The sequence below is a fragment of the Gossypium hirsutum genome, chromosome A13 (assembly GCF_007990345.1).
Source record: "Gossypium hirsutum isolate 1008001.06 chromosome A13, Gossypium_hirsutum_v2.1, whole genome shotgun sequence".
NCBI classification, from domain to species: Eukaryota; Viridiplantae; Streptophyta; class Magnoliopsida; order Malvales; family Malvaceae; genus Gossypium; species Gossypium hirsutum.
The window spans coordinates 97,624,981-97,645,470 of record NC_053436.1 but is presented as its reverse complement, the minus strand read 5'-3'; the positions used below and the strand labels follow the sequence as shown (position 1 = coordinate 97,645,470).

The 20,490-nt window shown below is 34.7% G+C and overlaps 1 non-coding gene across 1 annotated transcript; it reads left to right on the top strand.

The window, feature by feature from the left end:
* Window positions 1-6,848: 6,848 nt before the first annotated feature.
* LOC121213429 (small nucleolar RNA R71) lies at window positions 6,849-6,954 on the top strand. Its single transcript, XR_005908811.1, has one exon. It is a non-coding gene; the product is annotated as a small nucleolar RNA R71 (small nucleolar RNA).
* Window positions 6,955-20,490: the final 13,536 nt, after the last annotated feature.

The following is a 20,490-nucleotide window of genomic DNA, read 5'->3' as shown; positions in this document are numbered from 1 at the left end:
GCGCTCTCTCGTCGCCCTGTTAAGGTGTGAGCTAAAAGGGTGTGGAGATATCGTAATACTGGAGAGAGAGCCGATGCCTTGGAGCGGTTGAGGTCATAGATGCTCGTAGCAAGAATGAGGGCTGCCCAACATGAGGAAGGTTCATAATGAATGTGACGGTAGAGATGAGGAAAATTGTCGGCCTCTATAAATTCTTCTATATAAAGTCCCAAGGTAACTGCAAATTCTGAGACACTCAATTGACGTACTAGACCGCCAAGACGAAATTGGACTGTGCTTGGGTCGTTGAACTCTGACATAACTGTCCGCAACTGAAATGTTTGAAAGTTTCAAAGTGAACTCCAGGTATGTCGGCTCAATAATGTCAAAGAAACAGTTCCAAGGAGTGGTAGCGAGGAGGGCCCGAACTGAGTCAGCCAGGTGGATCTGCTCTAATGCAGCCTAATCAATACACCAGCCCACACCAAGGGGTCGTGTATGTAGAATTTGAAACAACTCCTCCTGAGGTCCTAGTGGGAATTAGAGAAAATGATGGCGCATCTCAGTGGTCGCACCCGATGAGGTCACACCTGACCCCTTTCGCTTTTTAGAAGCTAAGACTGCAGACTTTTTACCACGAGTATTTGTCATTGTTTCCCTTAGAATATTCAGTAAAAATATGAGGATCAAGAACCCACTAAGTCAGAAAATTCCAAAGAATGAATCATAATATAATGCATATAGTGGGACTAGTAGGAAAGAAAATATGCGCATAGATAGGAATTCTTGGCCTAAGAACCTAATAGAGAAATCAAAGAACGTAAATAAATTAATCCTAAGTAGAGCAATGAACCATGTTAAATAAAGAGCTGTATGTCAGATAACACCGAAACAAGGTTAAATGTTTACACATATAAATTTCAAATGGTAAACTAACTATTAGAGAGAAATTCCAATAATCACAGTATGTTGTAAATGAATGATTCTTAAGCATAAAAAAATAATGGGAAACAATCTATTTTACGAAATATGAGGTAATGGTCTGAAATAGCAATAAAGATAAAATAGCAAAGAAATAAATATGCAAATAAATAGCTAAATGTGACAGTGAAAGAACTGATGGAGATGGGAAACGGTTGTGGTCGGCTGATGTTAGGGCATGGGGCAAAGAGGGAGAAAGGGAAAGGAAAGAAAGAAAGGAAGAAAGAAAAGTAAGGAGAGTGGGGATGTCGATCGCCAGCGGCTCGACAGGAAATAGTGGCCGGAATAAGGAAGATGAATAGTGAAAGGGGGTGTGATGGGTGAATAGTAGGGTTTAAATAGGAATGGAAGGATTTTAGGGTTAGGATTTTAATTAAAAAGGGGGCCACGGTCGTGCAGACCCTGTTTTGGACCACACGATCGTGGCCCATGCCCCTTTGTCTCGCTCTTAGCCTATTTTTTTCATGAACTTTTAAGTCAGTATCACACACGACCTTTTAGACACGCTCGTGTACCCAGGCAGTGTGGCACACATGGCCATGTGCTCTTTCATTCGGTTTTTTCCACGCCTGTGTGAGTTCCAACACGTCTGTGTCTTGTAGTCAGAATTTCCCACGGCTTTTACGCACGACCGTGGGATATGCTCATTTTCTATTCTGATTTGTTGCAAATTTCAAAGTGTGTGCTCAGGTTCCCATACGGCCTCAGGCACACTTGTATTTCATGACCGTGTGGGTTGCACGGCTGCATTGCACAGCCGTGATGATTTAACGCATTCCATGTTTTTGCCAATTTTTGGGAAATTAAAGTTCAGTTTCACCACAACCTCAGGCACGCCCGTGTCCCTCAGCCGTGTGGGTTACACGACCGTATCGCACGATCGTGGCTAGTTATCACAACCCGTGTGTCACTTTGGAAAAATGTGTATCCTATTTTAACACGTCTATGGACACGCCCGTGTGTCCAGGCAGTGTTCACCACTATCAAATGCTAATACTAAGGCTTTAGGAGTTTACATGGCTCAAGCATGCCCATGTCTCCAACCCCTGGTGAGCACACGGCCTATGACACGCCTGTGTGTCAGGCCATGTGTGTGTCAAAAATACATGCATTTAAAATATGAAAAATGAAAGAAAAATAAACTTATTTAGTGAGGTTAGTGCTCAGGTTACCTCCCAAGGAGCGCTTATTTAAAGTCTAAGCTCGACTTTACCTTGTGGACATATTTAGGCAAGTTCGCGGAGCTGTAGCTCCTCTCTATAATCTTTAAAATCTTCACCTTTATAAAGTTTAAGACGATCTTGAAAGTGCTGTGGGTTGGATGACTTACCTCTACTGTGCTAGATGGAAAAATGGTTTGGACTATGAATGGACCTGACCATCATGATTTTAACTTCCTAGGGAATAATTTGAGCATTGAGTTGTATAGCAGGATAAGATCTCTAGCTTCAAATTGCTTGTGTTGCTTTAAACGAGCATCAGGGCGGTACTTCGTTGCTTCCTTGTATAATCTTGAATTCTCATATGCATTAGCTTGCCATTCATTTAGCTTGTTCAACTGTATCAACCTTTTCTCACCTGCAAGTTTGAGATAAAATTTTAGAAACTTTATAGCCCAGAATGCTTTGTGTTCTAGTTCAAACAGTAAATGAAAACTTTTCCCATAAACAAGTCTGTAAGGAGATGTTCCTATGGTGGTCTTAAAAGCAGTTCTATAGGCCCATAAAGTATCATCTACTTTCATTGCTGAATCCTTTCTATTTGACTCTACAGTCCTTTCGAGGATATGTTTAAGCTCTCGGTTTGCTATTTCAGCTTGTCCACTATTTGAGGATAGTAAAGGGTAGTTGTTCTGTGGTAAACTCCATATTTTTTAAGGGTTTTATCAAATTGAACATTCCAAAATTGAGTACCTCTATCATTGATAATTGCTCTAGGTGTTCCAAATCGAGAGAAGAGTTTCTTAAGGAACCTCACCACTACTCTAGCATCATTAGTAGGTAAAGCTTCAACTTCCACCCATTTGGACATATAATCAATGGCTACTAAGATATATTTATTCCCAAATAAGCTAGGGAATGAACCCATAAAATCAATACCCCATACATCAAATATTTCATATGAAAGTATATATGTTTGATGCATTTCATCATGTTTGGAGATACTACCTGTTCGTTGGCATTTATCACAAGAAGTAACATACCTGTTGGAGTCTTTGAATAGTGTGGGCCAATAAAAACTTGATTCGAGTGCTTTATGTGTGGTTCTAGTCCCACTGTAATGTCCTTCAGTCCGCCCTGAGTGGCAATGTTTCAAGATTTTAATTGCTTCTGACTTTGTAACGCATATTCTAATGACTTGATCTGCACATATACGGAAAAGAAAAGGATCTTCCCAAAAGTAGTTTTTAATATCAGTAAAGAATTGCTTCTTTTGTTGACTTGTCAACCTTTTTGGTGTAACGTTAGTAGTTAAATAATTTGTAATGTCTGCAAACCAAGGTACCTCAGAGTTAGATATAGCAAATAGTTGTTCTTCAGGGAACGAGTCATTTATCTTATGTTCATCAAGCTCCTTAAGATGTGAGTTTTCTAATCTGGACAGATGATCTGCTGCAAGATTTTCTGCTCTTTTTTTATCTTTAATTTCTAAAACGAATTCCTACAACAATAATATCCATCTTATTAGTCGATGTTCTGCATCTGATTTAAAAAGAAGATATCGAAGAGCTGAATGGTCAGTGTATATGACAACTTTAGATAATATTAAATATGGTCTAAATTTATCGAATGCAAAAATCACAGCTAATAATTCTTTCTCAGTCGTCGTATAGTTTTCTTGTGCAGCTATCAATGTCTTGCTAGCATAATAAATTGGTTGAAAATGCTTGTCTCTTCGCTGTCCAAGAACCACACCTACTGCAAAATTACTCACATCACACATTAGTTCAAAAAGTAAATTCTAATCAGGTGCAACTACAATCGGAGCATTAATTAATTTATCTTTTAGTGTGTTAAATGCTTCTAAACATTCCTGATTGAAATCGAAAGGAACATCCTTTTCTAGTAAATTCGTTAAAGGCTTAGCTATTTTAGAAAAATCCTTAATAAATCTTCTATAAAATCCAGCATGTCCTAAAAAGCTTCGAATAGCCTTAACTGTACTAGTGGGAGGTAATTGCTCAATAGTTTCAATTTTAGTTTTGTCAACCTCGATCCCTTTACTAGAAATTTTGTGGCCGAACACAATCCCTTCACGAACCATGAAATGATATTTTTTCCAGTTCAGTACAAGGTTCGTTTCCTCACATCTCGTTAGAACTCGTTTTAATTTTTTAAGGAAAAGATGGAAAGAGTTATCGAATAATGAGAAATCATCCATAAATACCTCTATAATATCTTCTACGAGCTCATAAAAAATGGCCAACATGCATCGCTGAAAAGTAGCAGGAGAATTACATAATCCAAAAGGCATTCGTCTATAAGCAAACATACCGTATGAACATGTAAATGTCGTTTTCTCTTGGTCTTCAGGAGTTATTGAGATTTGGAAGTAACCAGAGAGTCCATCTAGCAAGCAATAATACATATGCCCAGATAATCTTTCCAACATCTGATCAATGAATGGTAAGGGAAAATGATATTTACTTGTGGCATCGTTCAACTTCCTATAGTCGATGCAAACTCTCTATCTTGTGACTATTCATGTTCGGATCAATTCATTCTTCTCATTAGCCACAACAGCCATGCCTCATTTCTTAGGGAAAACCTGCACGGGACTCACCCAAGAACTGTCATAAATAGGATAAATAACTCCAGCATCTAGAAGTTTAATTACCTCAGCTTTTACGACTTCTTTAATGTTAGGATTCAGTCGTCTTTGAGCTTGCACACAAGGTTTATATTCATCTTCTATTAAAATTTTATGTGTGCAAAAAGAATGACTGATCCCTCTTATGTCAGAAATTTTCCAAGCTATAGCTCTTTTATGCTCCTTCAATACTTGAAGTAACTCGTCCATTTCTGTTGGCTGTAAATCTGAAGCAATAATTACTGGTAATGTGGAATTATTTCCAAGAAACACATATTCTAGGTGATTTGGTAGTTGCTTTAATTCTAATTTAGGAGGTTCTTCAACAGAGGGTTTTAATTTTAATTCATTGTTTACCTCAATACCCTCATAATTCTTCTATCGCAATGAAGACTCATTAGAATTTAATTCAGCTTTTGTCTTACCTAACATAGAATCATCGTTATTTACCTCTTCTTCTTGTGCAAGACACATTGTCAACGTGTCCTTATGAACGATTTCCTATAACGAATCTTGAATAGGATGATCAATAGAATCAATAAAATAGCAGGAGTCATCTTGTTCTTTAGAAAATCTCATGGTATTATAAATTTTAAAAATAATCTTTTCGTCACCTACCCTAAGTACAAGTTTACCGTCACCCATATCAATAACAGTTCTAGCAGTGGCTAAAAATGGGCGACCTAAAATTAAAGGCACCTCAACATCCTCATCTATGTCAAGCACAACAAAATCAACAGGAAATATAAATTTATCTACTTTTACTAGTACATCTTCAATAATACCCCTAGGATATTTAATAGATCTATCAACTAGTTGAATATTCATCCTATAGGTTTTGGTTCCCCAATGCCAAGTTGCTTGAACATTTTGTAAGGCATCAAATTTATGCTAGCGCCTAAATCAGCTAGTGTCTTCTCAACATTTAAACTACCAATTAAGCAGGGAATAGTAAAACTTCCTGGATCTTTCAGTTTGGTTGGTAGTTTATTTTGGAGTATGGCCGAGCACTCATCGTTAAGTTTTACTATAAACAACTCTTCAAACTTCCTTTTATTTGTTAGAAGCTCCTTTAAAAATTTTGCATATGTAGGCATCTGCGAGATAGCTTCAATGAAAGGTAAGTTAATATGCAACTATTTAAAAAGTTCAAGAAATTTACAGAATTGTGCAACCATGCGGTCTTTCTTCAACTTTATTGGATATGGGATTGGTGGTTTATATTCCTTCAGCACCGGTTTCTCACTAGTTTCGAGTTTTACCTCCTCATCCTCTTTCTTATCAGCTTCTTGTGGCACATTTTTTCAGATTTAGTTAACACTTTCGCACTCTTTAGGGTAACTGCTTTCACATGCTCTTTTGGGTTGGGTTCGGTGTTACTAGGCAGGCTCCCTTGTGGTCTTTCTGAAATTATCTTAGCCAATTGTCCTATTTGATTCTTGAGCCCTTGAATCGATGCTTGTTGATTTTTAAGTGTAGTTTTAGTGTTTTGAAAATGGGTTTCCATCACTGAAATAAACTTCGTCATCATCTCTTCAAGGTTCGGCTTTTTCTCTTGCTGGTAAGGCTGTTGTTGGAAGCCTGGAGGGGGTGGTGGTCTCTGATTTCCATGGCCTCCCCATGAGAAGTTTGGATGGTTCCTCCAACCTGCATTGTAAGTGTTACTATAAGTATTATTTTGAGGTCGATGATTATTACCCATGTAATTTATTTGCTCGTTTTCCATGATAGGATCGAAGGATAAATATTCTATATTGCCTATTCCACCTTTACTCGTGTCAGACTACATCACCGGATGTACCTGCGTAGAACCATATAAACCGTTAATCTTTTTATTCAAGAGTTCTACCTGGTTTGATAATATGGTGATTGCATCTAGGTTGAAAACACAGGCTGGTTTCGTTGGCTTTGTTCTCATAACTTGCCACTAATAATTATTTAGTGACATCTCTTCAATGAACTCATAAGCCTCCTCAGGTGTTTTTTTATTTATGGTTCCACCGGCCACTGCATCGATAACCTGTCTAGTTGAGGGGTTCAAACCATTGTGGAAAGTTTGAACCTGTAGCCATAAAGGTAACCCATGGTAAGGGCACCTTCTCAATAAACCCTTGTATCTCTCCCATGCATCATATACTGTTTTTAAATCCATCTACACAAAAGAAGAGATATCATTCCTCATTTGTTCCCAAGTAGTGATTGACCCTCTTGGTAACGAGTTTAACCATTGTTTAGCCTTATTCCTTAATGAAAAGGGAAACAACCAAAGGAAATGACATCGTCAGAAAAGCCATTGATCTTAAAGGTGTCGTAGAATTCCAAAAAATTTACTAAATGAGTGTTTGGATCCTCGTCCTGCAAACCATCAAACTGAACAAACTGTTGTATCATTTGAATAGTGTTAGGTTTCAGTTCAAAATTATTTGCAGCAACAGCAGGTCGAACAATACTCGATTCAGTTCCTGTTAAAGTAGGCTTAGGATAATCATACATAGTACGAGGAGCAGGATTCTAATTAACAGGATTTGCGGCAACTACAGGAGGTAGCAGATTATTCTAATTATCTACCATCTCTACAGTAAAATCTGTAACGTCATCTTGCTCTTCCTCTATGTATTGTAGACTTTTCCTTATTTCTCTTCGATTTCTGCGAGTTGTACTCTCTATTTCACTGTCAAAAAGAAAAGGTCCTGACGGGTTTTTTCTAGTCATAAACTAGAGACATCTGCCAAAGCAATTAAAAAGAAAATTTTGAAAAGAGGAATTAAGCTAAAAACAAAAAGTAAATTGCAATAAAAGTAAAAATGGCTAAAGTAATAAAATTCAAGCGTTCCTAATATCTTAGTCCCTGACAACGGCACCAAAAACTTGATGGTCGCTAAACTGACTAAAAATTTGACTAAGGTAAGCACACCTATAGAATAGAAGTATAGTTATGGTGAGATCGGAAATATTGTATCCACAAGGACTAAAAGTACTAATAATTACTATCTTTTTATTATCTAGCCTAAGAATTAAAGGGATGTTTTTAAACTAAAATTAACTATTTAATTAACTAAGAACACGACAGAAATAAAAATTGGAAAATACTTTTGGAAAACCAATGGAGAAGACAATACCCAAGGAAGAATCCACCTAGACTTCACTTACTACTTCTGAACTAGACGATTTATTCACTTGACTTAATCCGTAGAAATCCCTAGTTTATATTAATATCCCTAGTTTATGTTAATATATCTCTCTTTCTAATTAAAACCCCTATTGTCGTATTAACTCGATCTATGGATTCCCTTATTAGATTTGACTCTAATTCGACAGATTTACGTCATCTTATGTCTAGGATTGCATTCAACTCGCTTAATTATGCTAGATCTACTATTAAACAAGGACTTTTGCTCAACTGAATAAACACATCAGACTTGAATTAATATCCTGAAATATTAAAGCAAGAATTAAGAACACATAATTAAGAATAAGAGCAAGTATTTATCATATAATTTAAATAGTAATAAGATTTGTCTTAGGTTTCATCTCCCTTAGGTATTTAGGGATTTTAGTTCATAGTGATGGGGCAAAACATCTCAAAATTGGGAAAACAACAAAAAATAAAGAAACCCAAAGAACTTCTAAGGAAATTGAATGGAGATTTTCAGTCTTGAAGTAGATCCTGCTTCCGAGCTGATTCCGATGGTTGTCTTTGAGTATTCTCTGCCTTCTGCTCTGTGTTTCCCCCTTGATCCTCTTCTAGGGTGTTTATATAGACTTTGGAATCCCTAAAATATCCCAAAATTAGCCTTTTCAGAATAGAATTAGACTTGGGCTTGACAGGGACACGGCCGTATGCCATGCCCGTGTAAAGGTGCTCAAGCCGTGTGCAATTCCGACGTGGTTTAATGTCGACATGGCTATGACACATGGGCGTGTGGCCTGGCCGTGTGTCTAACACGGGTGTGTGAACATGTCTAGGCCGTGTGGAACACTAAAGTCAGCCTATTTTTTCTGTTTTTGGCTCGTTTCTTGCTCTTTTTCACTTTCATATGCTCTATTGAGTATGAAACATGAAATTAAAGGATTAGGAGCATTGAATTCAATAAAACTAATGATAAATCATCCAAAAATATGCCAAGCATAGGATAAAAATATGTATATCTTATGGTTTATCACTTCCCTTTTGCAGGCCCCGGTATTGGAACTCAAACCATTAGCGAAACATTTAAAAATCCCGATAGAGGAAAAGGAAAACCCAAGTAGAAAAGTTCGAATACGTTTCAATCCACTGATGATGAAGGAATCTGGAAAATACTTCAAGGTCAATAGGCAAAGGTTGAAATCTTTCTATCAGAACTTTCAAGTGTACGTAATGGAATAATTAACTCTCGAGGAACCAAATGAATAATACTCAGGTTGTCGAGCTAATGACGTTAAAAAAATGCTTTATGGGAGGCAACCTAAAATTATTTTTATTTATTTATTTCATTTAATTTTGAATTCTAATTTAGTTTGAGAATTAAATAAAGTATCATTTAATCCGTTTGATCATGTTATTTTCTAGGATCATGGACGAAGACAGTCATTTTTTAGGAGGTTGGAATTAATTCATGGCATGAGCACAACTTCTCAAATTTCAGTGCTGCCATTTGTTGAAACATACACCCAAGATCGAACTGGCCAGAACCAACCCGAACTGCCCAAACCACCTTACGCCAAATTAACACGGGGAGTACACTTGACCATTCTATACATTATTGTTTTAAATTTTCATATTGAGGGCAATGTGGGCTAAGTAAGGGGAATTTTGGATCATGCCATACTTTCTTTTTGCATGTGTTTTACTAAGAATAATTTTTTTAATTCGTTACAGAAATAAACCTCTAATTCTTATGTCTAGTTTACTTAAATAAGTGGGTGAATCATGAATAACTATTGCTTGCTTGATCAATGAATATTTTGTAGAATTGAAAATGTTATGCCTTAGTTGTTATTCATGAAAATTGTTGGTTTTGTTGAACTTGCCTAATGAAAGTACTTGTTTAAATAAATAAATAAATTTGCTAATAGCTTAGTTAAGAGTGAAGATTTAGAAATGTGATCAAGTTGAGTAACCGGGATGAGGTCCTTGGGTTGTCATCTCATTTCGCGTTAAAATGTTTGGTGATGAAATCGAGCTGCCTTGAAAATCAGAAATAAATTGATTAGGGACATGTGAAATTGAGTCACCGGGATGAGGTGTTTGGGTTGTCATCTCATTTCGCGTCAAAAGATTTGATTATGTCTCAAATTCGTTAAAAATAAATAAAGAGAATGTGTCGGGTTGAGTAACTGGGGTGAGGTGCTTGGTTGTCTTCTCACTTCGCGTCAAAAGACTTAACTAATTTTGAAAAAAAAACAAAAAAATATAGATATAAATAAAAGTATATATTGGGTATGATCGTTTCACATGTTTGATTAAGCCTAAATTTAGTGAAATAGTTGAATTTGACATACTGTTCGAGATTTTATAAAATACTTATTGATTAAGTTTAGCATTTATTTCTTTTTGATTCACCTAATTGTTTGCAGTATGCTTGACTAGGAAAGGGGATTTTGATTTTGAAAAGGATTGACGAATTATTTTTAGTGGATATCATGCTTGAGGACAAACATTGACTAAGTAGGGGGAATTTGATAGCAATATAAATTCGTATTTTTAATATATTTATTTTTGGCAATTATTGAATAAAATGCTATTAAATTTGAGTTTTTATTGTCAAGAATAAATTTGGTGTGTTGAATTCAACTCTTACAAAATGGGGTTAAATTGAAACAAAAAGCAAAGTGGAGGGCTTGATTGAAAGATTGAAGATACAAAGATGACTAGATAAAGATTGAAGGGTTGAAGTTTTTTTCAAAAATAGCTGGATAAAGATTGAAGGATTTTTTTTATATTATTACAACTCTGTAATTAATTTAAATTTGACTTTTAAAAGTGACAATATTTAGAATTATTTAGTGATAATATTTAAGATTATTTTGTAATAATATTTAGAAAAAATCTAGTTAAATTTTAACATTAGAAGTGAAAATAAATACCCAATGGCTATAGCCAATTAAACCTACACTTTTGCCCATTTAATAACATTATTTAGTTTTTTTTCCATTCCTGCGTCATTCTCAATTCTCTGGTTCATTTTTTTTTCTTTTGTTTTCAACCTTTCTGTTTAATTCCCTTCTAAGGCCTTTTCCCTTTCTATTTTCCAAATTCCATTTAAACCATTTATTTTCAAGCACAATTTTTTCTATGATTAACTAAATTTTTTTTAGCCTTAGCTTGGTTATCATTTCGACAAAGTAATCGTGAGATATGAACTCACACTAAATACTTTGCAATTCGGTATTCGCTATCTCTCCAGTATATGGGATAATACAAATTCATCCCTTAAAGTTTATTCGATTTTAATTTAAATAGCGCACGTTGGGAAGTTGAGTGGGCGGTGCTGTATTCAAAATCCCATGAACAAATTGGTTTATTCAATTGTAAAAAGCTAGTTGGATTCCATCAAGGGAGATAGTGATCGAATTTAAATAATCCACACGGCTGAGGCTGTTAGTTCGAGTTGGGCTTTTCAGATCACAAGGCTATCAAAGTATTAAATTATAGGTACGTGCCACATGGTTGGAAATTCGACAAGGGTCAATTTGCAAGTGATACAGAGATTGACTATGAGAGGAAGAGTTGGCGGTTTAAGGGATCCTTTATTGCTATAACCAACTTATTGCTTGGAAGGAAAAATTTGTTTTAAGGATCGATTCAAAATTGGAGTACACCGAGGCTAAGGCTAAGCTTAAAAATATATTTTATTTATCTGTTTATTTTATTTTCTTAAATTTATTTTTGCATTTTCGAATATATTTTTATTTTATTTTATTTTTCGTATTTTCTTATTTTGTTATCTTAATCAATTTAAACCTCATTTTTATTTTTATTTTTTCAGCATTTCTACACACCAGCTGTAGGCATAATTGTGATTGCGATAGTGATTCTGGTCATGGAAAAAGGGGAAATTAGATAGTCAATCTCTGTGACTTTGACTCTACTGCTCTATACAGTTAATTACAGTTATTTTCTCGTAGGAATTTATATTTGATGGTTTCGATGTCCATCAGAAAGTTATTTAGAACAAACAACCACCAATTCCAACTGCCACAACTGTCCTCAAAAGACCCAAAATCTACAACATCCCTTGATGAAGAAGGAGAAGAAAAGCGAAGTTGTTAAGGTTGATGAAAGCAGGAGGTTTTTTGGTTGGCAGAATTGCATCAAAAGCAGCTGAAGAAAACAAGGAAGATTTTGTGGAAAAAAGATAAGAATTAAACTTGGAATTTGGCCAAATTGATACAAAACTTGAACAAACAGAAGCAGAGAAATACAAGAGATTAAAATTTTGGTTGGGCAAAAACATACTTGTTTCCTCAATATTGACGTTCATATATTTACCTTCAGCGATCCTTATCCTCAAGGCAACTTTACTATTAAGCTTGTAACAATACTCTCTCCATCAAGGCAATCCTTATCCTCAAGGAATGAAGTTTGGATACTGAACCTGAAAAGTGTTGAACGATTCTCAGGCATCTTTTGGGAAAGTGTTTTCCTATTGAACCAATATTTCTGTTACTACTTGATCATTCTTCTTTTCAGCATCGTCAAAGGTTCTTTAGGCAAGGTTCCATCAGGAGCTAGAATAGGTAACTGAGGTTGTGTGGGTTTATCTCCAATGTCGGGTGTACTCTAGAACTTAGAGGAAGAAGTAAAGTGTTTACTATTGCTCCAACCTTAGCTTTCACTTGAAAAGGGCCATAGAATTTGGGTGACAACTTCATGCAAGACCTTTTTGCCACTGAGTGTTGCCTATAAGGCTGTAATTTAAGATAAATCCGATCTCTTACTTCAAAAGACCTCTCAGATATTCCTTTATCTACCACATTTTTCTATTTTGAGATCGTTGAGGTAAAGGTTCACCATTTTAATAGCAATCTCTCTTGCTTGCAAACTTTGGTCTACCATAGCCATTACTGATTCTCCTGGTAAGTAGGGACCATGTATAGGAGGAGCTTGCCATAAATCACCTTAAAAGAAGCAGTGTGGGTAGAGGTGTGGTAAGATGTATTGTATCAAAACCTAGCTAGGGGTAGCCATTTGTACCATTCCTTGGGTTTTTCTCCATTCATACACCTCAAATAGGTTTCCAAACATCTGTTCACCACTTCAAATTGGCTATCTATTTTCGGGTGATACACTATGGATAGCTTAAGTGTGGTATCGCTGCACCTAAATAATTCTTGCCAAAAGAAACTAATAAACACCTTGTGTCTATCAGAGACTATGCTTTAAGGAAGGCCATGAAGTCTAAAAACTTGGGTAAAGAATGCTTGTACCACCGGTGAGGCAGTAAAAGGATGAGCTAGAGATATAAAGTGAGCATACTTAGAAAGTCTATCCACAACTATCATTATTGTATCAAATATAGCAGATTTTGGAAGACTTTTTAAGAAATCCATACTAACATCGTACCATATTTTTTCTGGAATTGACGGTGGTTGTAAAAGACTAGGAGACAATGAATTATCGTATTTCTATTGCTGGTAGACCGCACATTTTGAACAACCACCAATTGCTTTAGCATGAAGCTGGTCCATGAATTCCCCTTTTAATTTTGGGACATTACCAGCCATTAACTTCCTTTTCCTTTTCAATAAACCTCCATCCCAAGTGTATTTAGAAGTAGCACGAAGACTCTTGCTCAAGTCAGAAATCAACTTCTGTAATTTTGGGTCCAACAACCAAGAATCCTTGATCTTTTGAAACAAATCACTAGCTACTGAAAAAAATTGCCATTAAATTGATGGGCACAAATTCTGATTTCCTAGACAATGTATCTGCTACTGTGTTGGGAGATTCCTTTTGATATTGCACCTCAAAGTCATATCACATCATTTTCACAACCTATAATTGTTGTACCGATGTTATTGCTTGCTGATTCAATAGGCACTTTCAGCTTTGATGATCAGTTCTAATGATAAACCGCCTGCCCAACAAGTATGAATTCCATTTTTTAACAGCCATCAACATTGCTAACATATCTTTGTCATAAATTGACATTGCTTGATACTTTGTAGATAAAACTTTACTAAAATACGCAATTAGTCACCCATGTTGGATTAATACTACCCCAACTCTCGAACCTGAAGCATTGGTTTCAAGCACAAAGGCGGCTTAAAAATCCAACATTGCCAAGATCAGGGCAGTAGTCATGGCCTTTTTTAATGCTTTAAAAGCATCCATTGCAGCCTCTGTCCACTCCCAAGCATTTTTCTTAAGCAAATCTGTTAAGGGTCTCACAATAAGCCCATAATTTTTAATAAACCTCCTGTAGTAAACTGTAAGGCCTAAGAACCCCCTAAGTTGCTTCAAAGTTTTAGGTTGTGGCCACTCCATCATACATTTAACCTTAGCTGCATCTATGGTAATTCGTTTGGAACTAATGATGTGATTCAAATATTCTACTTGTTGGGTAGCACATACACTATTGTTTTCTTTAAAGAATAATTGATTGTTTAAAGACCTTCACATGATTGATATGCGAATTTCATGATCTAAATAAATTAGTAAGTCGTTAGAGAATACCAATACAAGTTGCCTCAAATAAGGTTTAAAGAGTTGTTTCATCAAACTCTGGAAGGTAGAATGAGTGTGATCATGTCTCGATGTACATGCATCGAAGCTATAAACCAACACACAATTTAAAAATTTAAAAGCAGCTTTATTGCAAGTGTGATATGTTAGTTGTAATATTTATAAATGTTACAATAGAACACCAGGAGTATTCCAAATATCAAACCTAAAAGATTATCAAATTAGTAGATGTGTTATCAAGTTAAATAATTACAAGTTAAATAATTACTAATCTAATCGAGTTAGAAATTATTAATACAAATTCAAATATAAGTTATTTATAAACTAAATTTAAATTATTAATTAAATAAACTAATCTAATTTTCTTTCCTATTGTTTTAGACAATGTAAATGATAAAACGATGATCGGTTGATTAGTCGGTTGCCAATTAAACTAATAAACCTACACCGATTATATTGTTTGCCACTTTTAGATAGGAGTATCGTTTTGGTCTCATCCTAGGCTAAAAGATACCACCTAAGTTATCCTCTCAGTCTTATCTAGGCATATGGATTTCCTCTCGGTCTCACTATTTGGCACAATTATATCAAACTATCTAATGATAAACTCTCATTACGGTCTCCTTTATCTAAATTTTTCACTAGAGGCGTCAATTCTAGCGTATGAAACATTTTGATATAAAGAACAATAAATTAATAAATAATAAACATTAAATTAAGCTAAAAAGTAACTAATCAACCAACCATCAACAAATTTAGCACATAATCAAACTTAAATTTCAAACAAGCATTTTATCAAACTAATGGTAGACAAAAAATAAAAGTAAAGAGTTTAAGAAAATGCTTGTTTAATTGATGGAAATCCAATGAATTCCAAGAGTTTGATGATCTCCCTCTTGCATAGGCTTCAATAAGAAAGAAGAAATAAAATAACAAAAATAAAACCTAATCTAAAAATGTAAAGAAAACCTAACCTAAAAGCCTGAAAAACTAAAGAGAAATGTTCAGCCGCCAAAATCATTTCCTTCAAAAGCTTATAAGGTAGTATTTATAGCCTACTAACATTTAACTTAACATTGACAATTATGCCCTTAAATGAGCAATGATTTAAGCTTGTTTAGACACAAAATTTTCCCTATAGTGTTTCACACGTCAGGTTTCGGTGTTGCAACATCCCCTGGTCAGTGTCACAATATCATTGGTGATGGCTCTAATTTCTTCACTTTAACACCTTTAGGGCTATCACGACCTTGAAAGCTCAATGTCATGATTTTGGCTCGGCGTCACGACATCCTACCCTCGATTTCGCAACTTTCTCGATAGTAGGCTCCATGTCGATTTCATGTTGAAGTTTTTGCATACTCAAGGTGAAAGGATTCATGTTGCTACACTTACGCTAAATGCAACTTTGCTCAAAGTTTGATCGTCATTGTCTCCCTACACAAGCTCAAATAAATCATTAGACTCCCAATGACATAGTTTTGTCAATTTAGGTCTCAAAAGAGGAAAAATATAAGAAAAAAACATCCTTAATACTAACATCTAAGAATCAATAAAAAGTATAAAAGCCTAATCTGTCGCAATTCATTGTAGCAGATTAAACTATTTTTTGTACTTAATGAGCTCAATAATTTAGTGATGTTTTTGTTTAGTTTTCATTTTTAGTTCTTAGAAAATAAAATGAGCAATTTTGACTATTTATATGACCTTGTGGACCAAGAGAGGCCTAAAGGTAGACTAACATATCCAATTAATGTGCAGGGCATTATTTGGAGGCACGAAGTTAGAAGATTGTCTGCATTGTTGCAACACAGAGCTAGGATGTCGCAACACAGAAAAAGAAGTATTAAAGGAGCAGACTACCTTCAATGTCACAACATAGCTATTGGGTGTTGCGACATAGTCTTGAAGACATGCCCAAGCCAGTAGACTGCCAACTATGTCGTGACACATGCCAAAGGGTGTCGCGACATAGATGTGACAAGGTTAATTAATAAGACAAATATGTTTCCATCCACACAACAAACTTTAACGAAGATTAGTCAGTTGAATTAGGTCAAGGACCGGCGACGAACCCTAAGCCTATAAATAGGATTGCTCTGCATAGTTTATGGACAATTTTTACCTAGATTTTAATTCTCCATCTTTTACTTAGTTTTATTTTAGATATATTTTTAGTTGTAATCGTAGTTTAGTTTTTATTTCGTTTTTCGTGAAAAAAAAAATTGGAGATCTATTAAACTAGTTGACGAATTACCGTTCTCATCGTTATCAATATATTAGGATTTTTCTTGTCTCTGTTCTTGATTTATTCTTTATTTTTATATTTCTAATAAAGTTAATAATGCATGTTAAATCCATAGGGAACTAATACGGTAATGGGATATTAACAAGTGGATGTGAGATTAATTAGCTTCTATGTAGGGTTTCTTAGTGGATCAGTTGATTGGGATAGGAAGAACTTAAAACTTTAGGCTTGGTGACCTTGGAAGTCATATAGATGGGAATGAACCCAAAATTAGTATTGTCTATCTGTGAAAACCTTACCCCAATCCAATCTAGATTGTGATGTCAAGAGATAAATAGTTCTTGCCAACTCATTAGGTTAGTGGAAGACCGAGAGCCCCTGCTAGGTTAGTGACTAGTTGATTGGATAGAACTCAAAATAAGAGTTAATTATGAACATGAAATGAGTTAGTTTTCTGTCATTTAGATCTGATTAAATCTATACTTTGTTTTCTTTGATTGTTTTTATGTTATTTTATTAGTTTAATAAAATAACTTCTATCACTACCTTAGGATTCATCGTAATATAGTTTAATTACAATACTAACTAGACCCATTAACGTAGAAATTATAATTAGTTTAGCGTCGCTTCCATTGGGTACGATCCTCGAAGTACTTCCATACTTCGTTGTATAACTATATTACAACTTGACTCGTATACTTGCGAAAATCGCTTTACGCTTATATTTGGTTGCAGTATTCATACTTTAGACTTTAGTACATTCGAAGAAGGTCAAATAATCATAAGCTACTTGAAAACAAGCTCATTAAGTACTCGAGATAGCCTGATTTGACATATTAAATTACGACAGATCAAACTCCCCTACATTTAAGTCTTTTCTTGTCCTCAAGAAAACATACAAAGCATGCATAAGACGACCTTTAGAATATGTTAAACAATAAGAAGCATGACAATTGAATATTGAATTTGTACAAGACAAATCTCTTATGCAACTTAAGGTTGATGTTGAGTTGTTTTAAGTACTCCTAAAGAAAATATATCTAGTTCACTAAGTTAAAGAATTAATAAACCTAGGGGTAATTCAAATGAAGAAATACTCGACTATGTTATCCATCAACATAAACTATATAGATTCGTAGTAGACACAAAATTCAAATCAAAAGCATTCATTAAGCTAATTATAAAAAAATTAAGAAGATCGTGTATAGGAAATGTTTAGGTCACATAGGTCTTCTAGGCTTGTAACATTTTGAAGCTTAGGATGGTTTGAATTTTAATTAAAAAGATAGCTCGAAACGGTTTTAGGCACTAAAAATAGTAAAACACATGACATTGTTCCCTATTCATCCCCAAAGTAATCATTAAGCTCATCACCTTATTTATCATTCTCTCATTTTCCTTATCTCTCCAAAGAAATAGAAGATATGGTTTAATATTAGTGCATACAAAAAGCTAGCAAGTATTTATGCATTACGAAATGAAAGATTTCTTTTAAGCTTAAAAAGAGTTAACAATTTGAAACCACCAAAATATCTCTACCTAACCCTTGACATCCATGGCCTAACGTCTATTTCATAGTCCATTTTAAGATTAATGATAGAGAAGGGTTAAGATTTAACTCAATTTAGGCTCAAGGTTTCAAAACTATAGGTTTATAAAGAAAGGATAATTTGAGGCTCAAATCATGGGAACTAGGGATAACATAACATCAAGGTTAGTCATTTAGGCTCTTGGCTAATCAAACAATGCCTTAGGTCATCCTTAAAATGTTCAACCACACAATTTCAATCATGCTTACGTTTACACAAATGAATGACAAATTGATTCAAGCACTATTTATCTACAAGCATCTATACAATCTATCTATTCTTTGGCACAAATCATATATTATTATATAAAGAATAATTATCTCTAGTATATTATGCACTTTAACTTATTGAACTAACTAATTTACTTTTAAAATAGCCAAATTATCTACCATCAATCGAAATTTACATCCTCAAAAGTAAAAAATATATCAGTCAATATCAACAACCAATAATCCCAATGCCAACATATTTCAAGCACCATACAAGAAAAAGAAAAAAGTAATTTTTTTATAGATTTTTTATTTTTTTAAACAAAACATAAAATAAGCAAACAAAACATGTGAATTAAAATTTCTATGTACACTCTATAACACCCCTAACCCATATCTGTCGTCGGAACAAGGTTACGGAGTATTACAAGAGTTTACAGATCCAGTACAAACATTTCATATAATTTCTCATTCACATCAGAAATTAATTAAAATCAATCATATTGTCCCTTATGCGAGCCCTCGAGTCTCAAAATGCGCATTAGAAATTTTCTTAACAAAATTTTTATACGACATTCCTATCATAATGCAAACCATGCAATAATATTAAAATAATTGTCCTTCCGAATTAAAATTTGTGGTCCCAAAACTACTGTTCTAATTTCACTGAAAACGGACTGTTACATACACCCCCACACTTAAGTTACACATCGCCCTCAATGTGTCCCCTACTAAAGATTGGTTTGAGAGATCTCCCTCAATTTAAGATTATGTGCAGTAAAATAATGGAGTAGTCCTCAAACTTCATTAAAACACTTAATGTTGTGTAGCTTTTGGTGGGTAGACCTACATAGAAAAACAAAACAAACACAACAAAAGCAAAATATGCAATAATAAGAAAATAAAACAAAATAATAACTAGCAAAAAGAAAACTTATCAACTTTCGAGCGATCCGCATCCCCTTCATAGAAGATTTCCAATAGGTCCTCGACACTGAATCGACGTTTGCTCTTCATAACCAAAATAAGGACCCCCTATTCATTCGAGCACATTGTTGCCATCTTATTTTTAACCTTCTAGACAACCACATCACAAGCCACTTTCTTCCAAAGCCTAACCAACTCCAAAGCTTAATCTGGGATACTATAGTATCGGGCATCACAAAATCAATGTCACAATAAGTTGTAAATACCTGGGCTTCACTTCCTGTTTTGAATTGAAAATAAATATTCTCATTAAGCCCGTCAGTTGGCTTCTCTACAACAATGATTGGAAAGTGTGTTGCCTCTTTCACAATTTCATTTTCCCGATTTAACTTTTCCTCTATGTTGAAACCATTTTTTGAAAACGGGAATCGACTTTGTTTAAAGGCAAAAATCAAAACAGGAGTCGCCACCGATCTTTATTTGGTGTGATCGGATCACCTTTGTTTTAATAAAACAATTTTAGTTTACTAAAACGGCATTTTGGTCCACAAAATTCAAGAGAACAAGTTCAGGAGTCGGTTACGTGTGAGGAAGGATTAGCACCCTCGACACGCCCAAAAATTGGTACCGAATTGATTAGTTAGTGTCTTAATGTCGAAAATTGAAAATCGGGAATGGATTTGAAATATGATCCTTTTTTATTCACATCGATTTTAAAATTCTTGAATTAGCTCAAAACGATTGCTTAAAGATTTTCTTATCCCGAGATATCGGAGTATCACAACCCGTAAGTTAGGATACAATACCATGAATTCCCGAGCGCAAGGTCGTCTTTTAATTTAAATAAGAATTTCATGTGTTTTAAAACTTGAAAAGGATATTTGAATATTTAGAAACAACGAGAAAATCGAAACCCCGTAAGTTAGGGCACAATTCCTCGATGTTCCAAAATGCAAAACATTGCCTTATTTGGAAAATTTTGTTTTTGAATAGTAGCGAATACAATATTTAAACGACGTATATTAGTTATTTAGGTTAGAATAAAGCGATTTGTTGGATAAATGTATTGGGGTCTAA